Source organism: Sesamum indicum, unplaced genomic scaffold (genome assembly GCF_000512975.1).
Source record: "Sesamum indicum cultivar Zhongzhi No. 13 unplaced genomic scaffold, S_indicum_v1.0 scaffold00312, whole genome shotgun sequence".
Taxonomy (NCBI): Eukaryota; Viridiplantae; Streptophyta; class Magnoliopsida; order Lamiales; family Pedaliaceae; genus Sesamum; species Sesamum indicum.
Genome location: NW_011628205.1, coordinates 562 through 12,842, shown reverse-complemented (window position 1 = coordinate 12,842; position 12,281 = coordinate 562). Strand labels below are relative to the sequence as shown.

General features: G+C 36.1%; 1 long non-coding RNA gene and 1 pseudogene across 2 annotated transcripts; one reads left to right on the top strand and one right to left on the bottom strand.

Annotated features, from left to right (window-relative positions):
• The first annotated feature begins 723 nt into the window (after nucleotides 1-723).
• On the top strand, nucleotides 724-5,488 carry LOC105180081 (annotated as a pseudogene).
• A 4,064-nt stretch (nucleotides 5,489-9,552) lies between these two features.
• Nucleotides 9,553-10,765, bottom strand: LOC105180079. 2 transcript variants are annotated; one of them, XR_002286469.1, is made up of 4 exons: nucleotides 10,676-10,765; nucleotides 10,446-10,517; nucleotides 10,260-10,325; nucleotides 9,553-9,632 (listed from the first exon to the last, which is right to left on the bottom strand). It is a non-coding gene; the product is annotated as an uncharacterized LOC105180079 (long non-coding RNA). The 2 variants fall into 2 exon arrangements; XR_002286470.1 differs by lacking the exon at nucleotides 9,553-9,632 and adding an exon at nucleotides 9,799-9,910.
• Nucleotides 10,766-12,281: the final 1,516 nt, after the last annotated feature.

Below are 12,281 nucleotides of genomic sequence, written 5' to 3'. Positions count from 1 at the left end.
TGGATTGGTTTACTCGTGCTCGTGCTTGGTTGAATGTTCTAAGTAGTAGGTCATGTTCATAGAACGTGGTTGGCTATTTACATTCCTCAGGTCACAGACCACTTTATCCATTTCTAGCCTACACCGTAAAGATCGAGCCCCTCATGGTTGATACCATATCATGTTGTATAAGAGCCTAAGGTGATACGGTAGGCTTTCTTTATTTCGTTTGATTTACCTTGAATCTTTTATCTACCACCACAATCTTCCGTACCTCCCCCCCCATTGTTATCTAAGAACAAGCCAAAAAAAATAACAACAAAAGGAAAAGCTCAAAAAAAAAGGAAGAGCAGCAAAAAAAAAAAAAAAGAAGAAACAAATAAAAAAATAGGTTCATCACTTTACTTTGCTATTATCTTTGTAAGCCAATTGGTCTTCATTTTCCCAGTTACATAGAACTTCTTTAGACCATTCTCTAGCTACAGGCGACTGTGAAGCATCCACATCCACATACTTGGTTGAGAAAAGAATAGGCATTTGTGTTTGAGTCACTAGATAAGGCATTGAGTTTCACAGGAGCTTAAATTAGAGAGTATTGAGTGAAGTGAGACTATCATTGAGGGCCAAAAGTGTGAGCCTATTAAGTGATGAGTGAAACACGAGGGGAAAAATAAAGAGAGAAAAAAGAGTGTGGCAAGAATTTGGTGAGGTTGCTATAAAAACAAAAAAAAAGTATTTTACTAAATGACAGAAAATCGAGATAAAGGAGTTGCTCAAGCAAGTGATGACAACAATTTGGGACAAACGATTCAAGGTGGGGTCGATGCATTCCATTTGCAAGCCTTATTAAGCCACTTTGAGAAGTTGCTTGACCGTAAACTAGAAGGACTTCATGAAAGAATGGATCAAGTAGAGAATCAAGTAGCCGGTCCAATAGCTACAAATAAAAGACATGCTCTAAATTCACATCCTCAGCCCCCTATTTACAATGAGTATTTGGAGGATCCAAGCGACAGAGAACAATATGAGGATATTCGGCCAAGAAGAGTGAATCGGCCAAGAGATAGACCGATACGACCTAGAGAAGAAGACGGTGGCCTAGGAGGAGTTAAGGTCACCATTCCTTCATTTAAAGGAAAAAGTGATCCCGAACTCTATTTGGAGTGGGAGATGCGTGTTGAGCAAATCTTTTCATGCCACAACTACTCAGAGAGTAAAAAGGTAAAATTCGCAGCCCTTGAGTTTACTGATTATGCTCTTTTTTGGTGGGATCAGATGCAAAGGAACGGGTTAGGAATGGTGAATGTCCCATCACAACATGGGAAGAGATGGGAGCAATCATGAGGAAAAGGTTTGTTCCATCCTATTTTCGTCGTGAGTTTAACAACCATCTCCAACGTCTTTCTCAAGGTTCTAAAAGTGCTGATGAGTACTACAAGGAGATGAAGATTTATAGAAGACAACGAAGCAACGATGGCTCGTTTCTTGTGTGGGCTCAATCGGGATATCGCCGATGTTGTGGAGATGCACCGCTATGTAGAACTTGAAGAGATTGGTACACCAAGCCATCAAGGTGGAACAACAACTCAAGCGAAGAGGACTTTTGAGGAAGACTTCTAACTCGTTGGCATTTGGTCCATGGAAGAACAACCCCAAGAAAGACACCCCTTCTACATCAAGATTCAAGCAGTCAGATCTTAAACATGGTGACCAAGTTGCTGCCAAAAAGGTACAACCTGAACCCAATTCTTCAAGAAATCGTGATATAAAGTGTTTCAAGTGCCAAGGGAGAGGACACATAGCAAGTGAGTGTCCTAACCGACGTACAATGATCTTCAACAATCATGGAGAGTTAGAAACCAAGGAAGAAATCACCGATAAAGAGGAATCATCAAAAGAAGATTGTGATGGAGAGTATGCCGAAGAATGAGAATTGCTTGTTACTAGAAGAACCCTTAGTGCCCAGATGCTGGAGGAAGATAATTGTCGAAGAGAAAACTTGTTCCATACACGCTGTCAAGTTCATGGAAAGGTATGTAGTATGATAATTGATGGTGGTAGTTGTTGCAATGTGGCAAGTATTGAATTGGTTCAAGAATTAAGTCTACCTACTATCAAGCACCATCGCCCATACAAGCTTCAATGGTTGAATGAATGTGGAGAGCTGATGGTGACCAAACAAGTAAAGGAATTGTTTTCAATTGGAAGATATAAGGATGTGGTTTTAGGTGATGTTGTACCAATCAAAGCATGCTACATACTGTTGGGAAGACCATGGCAGTTTGATAGGCATGTAAGACATGATGCATTCCAAAATTGTTACTCTTTTGTGCTTCGAGGAGAATCAATAACTCTCAATCCGAAGACACCAAAACAGATTTTGCAAGATCTTGAGAGAAAAGAAAAGAGAGTGTGAGAAAAGAGAAAGGAAAAGAAGAAAGTGAAAATGAGAGTAAAAAAAGAATTAGAGATTTAAAAAAGGGAAAAATAGAAAGCAAAGTTACGCGAGAAAATAAAAAGAAGAGGAAAAAAGAAGAGAAAGAAAGTTTACTAGTTGGTAAGAAGAGTGAAATCAAGGAAGCTTTGTTTTCTCGACAAAACCTCATAGTACTTGTGTACAAAGAGGCTATGTTGAATTATAACAACCTAACCTCTTCTTTGCCTAGTGTTGTTACATCTCTTTTGCAGGATCATGAAGATGTTTTTCCAGATGAGATGCCACCAGGTTTGCCACCCATTCGAGGGATAGAACATCAAATTGACTTCATTCCGGTAGCATCCTTGCCAAACCGCCCAGCATATCATACTAATCCCGAAGGGACCAAAGAGATTCAAAGGCAATTCCAAGAATGCTATGGCCGAAGGTTATGTGAGGGAGAGACTTAGTCCTTGTGTAGTTTCGGTGTTGCTGGTCCCTAAGAAGGATGGCACATGGCGGATGTGTGTTGATTATCGAGCCATTAACAACATAACGATAAGATATCGCCACCCTATTCGTAGGATAGACGATATGCTTGATTAGTTAAATGGTTCTACTATCTTTTCTAAAATTGATTTAAAAAGTGGTTATCATCCAAATTAGAATAAAAGAAGGAGATGAGTGGAAAATCGCTTTCAAAACAAAGCATGGGCTTAATGAGTGGTTAGTTATGCCATTTGAACTTAGTAATGCACCTAGCACATTTATGAGATTGATGAATCATGTTTTGCGTGCATTTATAGGCAAATTTGTGGTACTGTACTTTGATGACATCCTTGTTTATAGTAGGACATCGGAAGACCATGTAACACATTTAGAACAAGTCCTAGAGGTTCTAAGAAAGGAAAGGTTGTTCGGGAACTTGAAAAAGTGTGACTTTTGCACACAAAGTGGTTTTCCTTGGTTTTGTTGTGAGTGGTGAAGGAATCATAGTTGATGAAAAAAAGGTCAAAGCTATTCGAGATTGTCCAATCCCCACCACTATTGGTGAAGTGAGGAGCTTTCACGGCTTTGCAAGCTTTTATAGGCGATTTTTGAAGGACTTTAGTACCATGGCAGCCACATTGAACGAGTTAACCAAGAAGAATATTCCAGTCAAGTGGGGAAACACACAAGAGAAAGCCTTTCAAGCTATAAAGGAGAAGCTTACCCATACCCCTTTGCTAGCCCCTCCCGACTTTGGTAAGACTTTTGAAATTGAATGTGATGCAAGTGGGATTGGCATAGGACGAGTACTTATGCAAGGTGGTAGACCGGTTGCATATTTCAGTGAGAAATTAAGTGGGCCGACACTTAACTACCCTACATATGATAAGGAGCTTTATGCATTGGTTAGAGTATTGGAAACTTGGCAACATTATTTGTGAACAAAAGAGTTTGTAATATATTCTCATCATGAATAACTCAAGTATATTAAAAGTCAAAGCAAGCTTAGCCGTCGACATGCAAAGCGGGTAGAGTTTATTGAGTCATTTCCATATGTGATCAAGCACAAGAAAGGTAAGAAGAACATTGTTGCTAACGCACTTTCAAGAAGGTAGGTTTTACTTTCAATAATGGATGCTAAAATTCTTGGTTTTGAGTTCATCAAAGATTTGTATGCTAATGATGTTAATTTTGATAATGTGTTTGGAAATTGCAGCTCAAGCATTGGATGGGACAAATTCTATTTACATGATGGATTTTTATTTCGAGCCAACCAGCTTTGTGTTCCTAATTATTCTGTTCGTTTATTATTGTTAAATGAAGCACATTTTGGGGGTTTTATGGGTCACTTTGGTATTTCTAAAACTTTGGGAGTCTTGAGCGAACAATTTTATTGGTCAAGATGCATAGAAATGTTGAGAAGTTTGTGGGAAAATGCATAGTTTGTCATAAGGCAAAGTCAAAGCTTAATCCCGATGGATTGTACATGTCCCTCCCTATTCCTAGTGTACCTTGGGAAGATATTTTAATGGACTTTGTTTTGGGATTACCAAGGTCTAAGAGGGGGAGAGATTCTATTTTTTTGTTGAAGACATAATTTCCAAAATCGCACACTTTATAGCATGCCATAAAGTTAATGATGCCTCTAATATTGCTAATCTTTTCTTTCAAGAAATTATAAGGCTTCATGGTATGCCAAGGACTATAATGTCCGATCGAGATGCCAAGTTCCTTAGCTACTTTTGGAAAAATTTGTGGCGCAAGCTTGGAACTAAGTTGCTTTTCTCTACTGCTAGCCATCCCCAAACTGATGGGCAAACTGATCGACATTGTTGAGAGCAATTGTTTAGAAGAACTTAAGGAGTTGGGAAGAGTGTCTACCGCATGTCGAGTTTCCTTACAATAGGGTTGTCCACTCCACTACTAAGTTTTCATCCTTTCAAATTGTTTATGGTTTTAATCCTCTTGCACCTATTAATTTAATGCCCTTGCCTTTGCAGGAGAGAGTAAATATGGATGGAAAGAAACAAGCTAAATTTGTCAAGCAAATCCTGAAAAGGTCAAAAGTAGCATTGAGAGGATGACTCAACAATACATTTACCTAGCGAACAAGGGAAGGAAACGAGTTATCTTTGAACCGGGACACTTAGTATGGTTGGATCTTGGAAAAGAGAGGTTTCGGACAAAAGGAAGTCCAAGCTCATGCGAAGAGGGGATGGATCATTCCGTATCCTTGAAAGGATTAATGACAATTCTTAGAAACTTAATTTACCTGGTCAGTACGGAGTAAGTGCTACTTTTAATGTTTCTCATCTTTCTCCTTTTGATGATGCAGATAATGAAGAGTCGAGGACGACTCATTTTCAAGAAGGGGAGGATGATAGGAACACCGAGAGCGTCCAGGAAGCAAAAGAAATTCAAGATCCAATGGAACGAGATTTAACCATTGGAAGTGGGCCAATGACAAGAGAAAGGTTGAAGAGAATGCAAGAAGTAATTCAAGCCCAATCCAACTTAGTCTTTGCTAATGGGATCAAGTCACAATCGGAGGCCCAACATCTAAGATTAATTTCATTAATTCAAGCCCAAGGAAGCCCACAATAGGAGCCCAACTTGTCCAAGTGCAGCCATGTGGTCAAAGGAGTCCTTTCAAATACATTCAAAGTGCATTTATACACCAATTTTCGGATTCACATGGTCATGCATGGGTTTTACTCGTTTTTGACCAAGAATGCTTAGTTTTTAGTCATTTTTTACCAAGTATTGAATGTATGTCCACCAAGGAGTCACTTGGGATATGAAACTTTAATTCGGAAGTGTTTTAGGCGTATAAAAGGCACATACAAGCCATGCATGCGGGATACAATTGAATTATTCAAGAATTGATCTAAGATTAGAATATATTGAGTGTTCTCTTAATTTGGAGAGTTATATAGTTGTTTTAGCTTTGGTGAAACGTTTGCTTTGTCAATCTAGTCTATTAGATTGGTGATTCAAATTCACAAAGCCTGCAATTCGTGCTCGACCCAAGTGTTTCGTTGTATGAATTGGTTTACTCGTGCTCGTGGTTAGTTGAATGTCTAAGTAGTAGGTCACATTAATAGAACGTGGTTGGCTATTTACATTCCTCAGGTCACAAACCAATTTATCCATTTCTAGCGTATGCCGTAAAGATCGGACCGCTCATGGTCAATACCATATCATGATGATGAGAAACAAGGCAAAACCCATAACAAAACAAAATACACACAGTCCATGTGAATTAAATCCACCCAAATGTGTGGCCTATTTTGGTTTATCTTGGAGATGGGCCGCAAATGAATAAAAGTGGTATGATATTATAATCGTATTTTAATAAACACCCACTCAATAAATAAAAAAAAAGAAACTTACACAAAACCCCCTATAGTACGTATCTCTTTCAATGAATCTAATTCCTCAGACTTAACATTTATAAAAACACACATATATCACAAAATGAAAATGAACATTTATATTGACATTAAATCTTAGGTGATAAGGTAATTATCCACTTTCATTTGTTACTTTGTCCTTTCACATGTTCTTATGCATAATAAAATTTCTGTACTACTAACCTTAAAATATGACCAATTTCGCAATCCCAAGAACTAGGACAAAAATAAAAAAATACAATGACCTCATGAGAATAAATGAGAAATAAGACAATTCTACTGCGCCAGAATTTTTAAAAGTTACTATGGTTTATCCAAGTTGGTGGTAGTGGGGAGGATAACAACAAGATTGAGCACAACGAGAAGAGTAATGACGATACATAAACACCTTCAATTGCTCTTCAATCTATCTCCTTATCTATCTATCTATCTATATATATTTCTATATATACAATTAAAAAAATATCTATCTATATATATTTCTATATATACAATTAAAAAAATAGACATCTCCCAACAGTAATGTACATGAAGTCCAGTATAATTAACAATTACAAGTACTATATACAACTCATACAACAAATCTAGAATATGATTCTCAGTGTCCATTCTAAAGCAGCTGATTTTCATCCACGACACAAATCTAGAACACCCATAATAAGTTGTTGGATTACATGTGAATCGACAGGAAACCCTACAACAAGAGAAGCTCTCCAATATATGTACAAATATGTATATTACACTCTCAACTTTGATTAATGTTTTACGGGTGAATAGCAATTTACCCCCTTGTGATATTAAAAATAAGCACATTACCCCCTATAAAGAAAATATAGCAATTCACCCCACTATTTATAGGGAGGTAAATTGTTGTATTTTAAAAATTACAGGAAGGTAAATCGCTATTTATATTTTCATAAGGGGGTAATTTGCTCATTTGCGATATCACAAGGGGGTTGCATTCGTTTCTCCAAATGTTTTACTTATGATTTTTCAAGATTTGGCTACGTAAGGACTCCATTGGGGGCCACACTCCTAATTGTATATCCTCAAAGGCTTGTTATGTGAGGTGCGATACTGAAAAGAAGAGGTTACTGTAGATCTTAGTTAGAACTATTCTTATAGAAAACGCAAACATATCACTGCAACTGCAGATATAAAATAAATATATGTCATGAATTCGTAAACTCTGTACATTGCATGTTTTATTTTCGTTTTTAGAGCAACGACGATACGTCTTGTGTTCTATAGCATGTCATATTAAGTTTTCTCTTTGCACGTAAGGGTTAGGGCCCATAATATAGCAATCAACTTATCTGTGTAGTAGAGAACTAAAAGGACATGTAGCATGAAATGAAATTTTTATGTTTATGCAAAATGTTCGGCAAGATTATCAACATGGAGCAACAAAATCAAATTTATTTAAAAAAAATAAAAATAAAACAAGGTATAGATTACCTGATTTGAGGGGGTATTGTTAACGTGTTCCAGTCCAAGATGTTGCTCCTAAAAGACACAAATACTGCTTATATGTAGAGTCAAAACATATTATGAAATTTAACCGCATTTGCATATAAATATTGTCACAGAATGTGTTTGTGGGAGAGAGTGAGTGAGACCTAGAAATGGTTGAACAAAGTATCTGAGTCCTCCAAGTATTGTGCTTGACTATGCGACACAAAAGCAAATCTCCACTGCATAAAATCGAGAAGATTCAAGCATAAAGTAGAAGTTGTAGCATGCCTAAGCACATAAGCATCATACCATCATTTTTATTTAAAGTGATAGTAACAATTAGACTTGGGTTGTAAAATACCTTGGAAAATTCCTCATATCGTACTTGCAACTTGTTCTGCACACGAACCTTGATATGAGACAAAGTTTCACCATCATTGATCATCAATAAAAATGCCTTGCTAAGATTTTTAATTCGCTGCCAGAAGCAAAATGAATATATAAGAATTAAAAATCAGAAAATAAAAGTAACAAAATGAAGTGACACACATGAATCAAACATTTACTTAGGCAAAGAAATTTCTCTTCATCTGGAATCTGCAATGAGAAATTATAAAAGTGGAGAAATTGTTGATACTAAAGATGAACGTATGGGGAAGCCAGTTTTAGCCTACAACACTTTTTCCTTTAAATTGCCTTCCCCACACGTTCATCTTTAATATCAAGAATTTCTCCACTTTTATAATTTCTCATTGCAGATTCCAGAGGAAGAGAAATTTCTTGGCCCAAGTAAATGTTTGATTCATGTGTGTCACTTCATGTTGTTACTTTTATTTTCTGACTTTTAATTCTTATATATTCATTTTGCTTCTGGCAGCGAATTAAAAATCTTGGCAAGCCATTTTTATTGATGATCTATGATGGTGAAACTTTGTCTCGTATCAAGGTTCGTGTGCAGAACAAATTGCAAGTACGAGATGAGGAATTTTCCAAGGTATTACAGCCCAAGTCTAATTGTTACAATCACTTTAAATGAAAATGATGGTATGATGCTTATGTGGTTAGGCATGCTACAACTTCTACGTTTTGCTTGAATCTTCTCGATTTTATGCAATGGAGATTTGCTTCTGTGTCGCATTGTCAAGAACAATACTTGGAGGACTCAGATACTTTTCTCGATTTTATGCAGTGGAGATTTGTGTCGCATAGCATAGTAAAAAGACCTCCTCTTTAATATACGCATCTGCATGTAAATATTCTCACATGGTGTGTCTTTTTGAGAGAGTGAGTGAGACCTGAAAATGGTCAAACAAAGCATCTGTGTCCTCCAAGTATTCTGCTTGACTATGCGACACAAAGCAAATCTCCACTATCATAAAATGGAGAATTTTCAAGCAGAAAGTCGAAGTTCTAGCATGCCTAACCACATAAGCATCATACCATAATTTTCATTTAAAGTGATTGTAACAATTAGGGTAAATTATATTTTTGGTCCCATAAGTGGACTATTTCCAATTGTGGTCCGCACTCAGGCCAATTTGCACATTTATTTGTGGGACCAAAATTAGAAACATGTCCACTTATGGGACCAAAATTATAATTTATCCTTATTTTGATTGTATTGACTAACAGAGAGAGTAATTATCGTAATCAATTGGATGAAAATCCCTCAATGGTCCTCAAATTGAAAAAGAAAAAACCATATATGGAACTCAAATTGAAAAAGAAAAAACCACATATGGAACTCAAATTGAAAAAGATAAAACTATGAAGTAACAAATTGAAATTACTACCGTCTGCTTTTGAGCATCCTCATGCAAGAAGTGACACACATGAATCAAACATTTACTTAGGCCAAGAAACTTCTCTTCCTCTAGAATCTGCAATGAGAAATTATAGAAGTGGAGAAATTGTTGATATTAAAGATGAACATATGGGGAGCCAATTTTAAAGGTAAAAGTGTCGTAGCCTATCAAAGACATAGTACTGACATGGAAAGCAATTAGCAAGATATTTTTTGTTATGTGTATCACCTGAAAAATGCAAGCATTTATATACATAGACACACATATGTATAGAGATAGAAATAGACCTCCTCTGCTCATAAAGTCCAGCGGTTGTCATTTATTGCTGCGATCTTATCACTATTAGGATATATCTGTAGGAACTTGGAGTTTCAGCAACTTAAAAAAATAAGCATAGAAGGCTAGACATATGGAATTTCTACCATCCATTTGGAAACAGAATATACAATTTACTAAGTCAAGACCACATGGGCAAAATACAAAAACCTAGGAACTACTGAGACTCAACTTCCATATCATAGTGCATATCTCCGACAGGTGGAATTTGTGTGCAGTCAACCCATACAAGATTTTCAGCGTAAAATAAATTGAATTTAACTATTTAAGTTGGATTATTAAGTAAAATTTTAGAACAATATTATTTTGATATTAATATTACTAAACTAACAAATGAAACAAAAAGAAGATGCAATAATTCAGGACCTTATAGATCTTGTGCAAGAATACTACCAGCAACCTGAGCTCTGCATTTGGACAAGAAAGTTTCACCTGTTTAACGTAAACATTGCAAAAGTTAAAAATTATATAATGCTATGTTATGCGACAAATCTTAGAATTCTAGGAACACACACACACACACTCCCGGTAATAACTTGTCAACTATATTACCTTCGCCTAGAGATCCTCAAGCACATCACCAACAGTTCTTTCTTTTGGCAACCTAATACTGTGAGTTTCTAGCTATATATGGAAAACAAATAAGATATTTAATGTTTGCTAAATATAAAATAAATTTGCAGTCTTGCATTTTCTAGCTATATATGGAAAACAAATAAGATATTTAATGTTTGCTAAATATAAAATAAATTTGCAAGTCTTGCATATGTATTAATACTCACTTCAGAGTTTGCCGCATAGTTGAAAGCTAGTTTGAGGATTCTCAACTCTTGCACTTCTGGCAGAGGTATATCCAATTATAGAATATCAGAAAGCTGAACAAGAAAGTAATGCTTTGTTAGTTTCACACCCTCATCAAATGAATCCCGACTTAGAGTTGTATGAATGCATACTTGGTTATAATGCAGCAGTATCTCTAACAAATTTTCTACTCCTCGATATCTTATCGAATGAGCTTTTGGTCGCTGAGAGTAGATATTGTGTTATGTAAGCCGTAGTTTGGACGGATCATCAACTCCGAGTTGGTTCGCTACTTTTCTAACAACTTCATCATTTGAATCAAGCTTTGACGTTCACAATTAGTGGAATTTGAATAGCAGCGTTAAGTGGATCAATATTACCAATCATAACATAGAAAATTACATTCTAGAATTAAAAGTCTGTCTTCTATTGAACTCACAGTTGTAAACAAAATTCATCCTTTTCAGGCCTTTCCAAGGAGCGAAAGTGGATAACCTACAGATCAACAAACCAAAAAGGTCAGGATATATTAGATGAAGTTAGAAGCATCACATCATTGATTTAAATGGGGAAAAAGAATAATTTTAGACTTAGAACCATTATTTTGGGGTCACTGAAAGGAAATAGATGTTATAAATGGGGTACATTGAGTAACTAATAGTGTCCAGGTATGCACAAGCACATGCACAGCAAGATAATGGAATCAAGACCAGGTGCAAGAGAAAGAGCAAAAATTTTAAAGAATCGTGGAAGATAATATGATGAGATCACTCGATAATATTATACTCCGATATGATTCATTGTTTCTCGAAAGTGAGAACGTTACAAATTTTATATTTTGTATATTTTTAAGCAAATAATAGCATCAAATACCAAAATACTTCAATAGGTAAAACCTTTTGTAGTCAAACAAATAATATGGGCTAGGAAAGTAATTAATTATGCTTTGTTCAAGCAATTAACGTATACAATAGTCAATATGAGGCACAACATCGACTATGTGATAAAAGGGACCATTTCAAGGAGGAGAAATGCAAAGAGAGAAAAAAAAAAGAGAAGTCGAAGAGCAATAAAGCACACAAACATAGGCATCACACTAAGATAACGAGAAACAACGAGCAAGAGAGGGAGAAATAGAAAGAGCGAGGAATTTCAAAGAATCGGGCAAGATAATATGATGAGATCTGTTTGGAAATTTATCCACAAATGATGAACCCAAATTAAACAATAACTACAGAGATAATGGTGGATTTGAAAATCCTTATACAATAATTCCAGATCAATGAATAAAGAAAGAATAACAGAAAAATAGCAATATGGAAAGTAGTAAAGTAACTGGCTCAAGAGTCAGATCCGAAAACCGAATGCCCAAGCGCCACCCCGGCCGGCAAACCTCATGGTTGCAAAAAATCCACAAAGCCACCAAGACACAAAGACCCACAAAGAGACCACTTAGGCTTCGTTTAGTATCACTCAGAATTCCACTAAGAAGTTTCTTCCACACTCAGCAAATATTCTCACAAAGTATTTCATGAAAAGGGGTTTTAGTTTTGATGTTGTTCTATCTCTTTAAAACCATAGAAGACC